Here is a 572-nt window from a genome sequence, read left to right as displayed (position 1 = left end):
TGTTACCACGGTCTTTGTCATTTTCAGTCTGATATGTGGAAATTCTGAATTCTAACAAGCGGCATGACATATGTCAATTCTGAGTTGAATTTCTGACATGCAGAATGACATGTGACAATTCTGACATGTGGTATATGTGGCAATTCTGACATGTGGTATAACATGTGGCAATTCTGACATGCGGCATGATGTGTGACAATTCTGACATGTGGTATAACATGCGGCAATTGTGATATGACATGCAGCAGCAACAGTAGTCGACTGAAAATAAAGATAAAAAATATAGACCTGACATCGACTTTACAAACACAAGAATCTTGTGCATAGATACTGTCGGAAACTATACTTTCCTTAAAAATACGAAAAAATACTAGACATCAGAAATGCATTTCTTCTACCCATACACTCAATATATGGCGCCTATCCTTTGTCTTTACCATTGTAACTTGAGTCAGTCCCTTCACTTTCTCAGACCTAGGAGAAAATCCTTAAACAAAATTCACCAAAGAGTTTATTTAGACCAAATGTTCCGAAATTGGGGTCTCTGGGGCTGTGTGAAAATTATAATTTAA

The sequence above is a fragment of the Penaeus monodon genome, chromosome 32 (genome assembly GCF_015228065.2).
Source record: "Penaeus monodon isolate SGIC_2016 chromosome 32, NSTDA_Pmon_1, whole genome shotgun sequence".
Classification (NCBI taxonomy): Eukaryota; Metazoa; Arthropoda; class Malacostraca; order Decapoda; family Penaeidae; genus Penaeus; species Penaeus monodon.
This window is presented reverse-complemented; position numbering follows the sequence as displayed.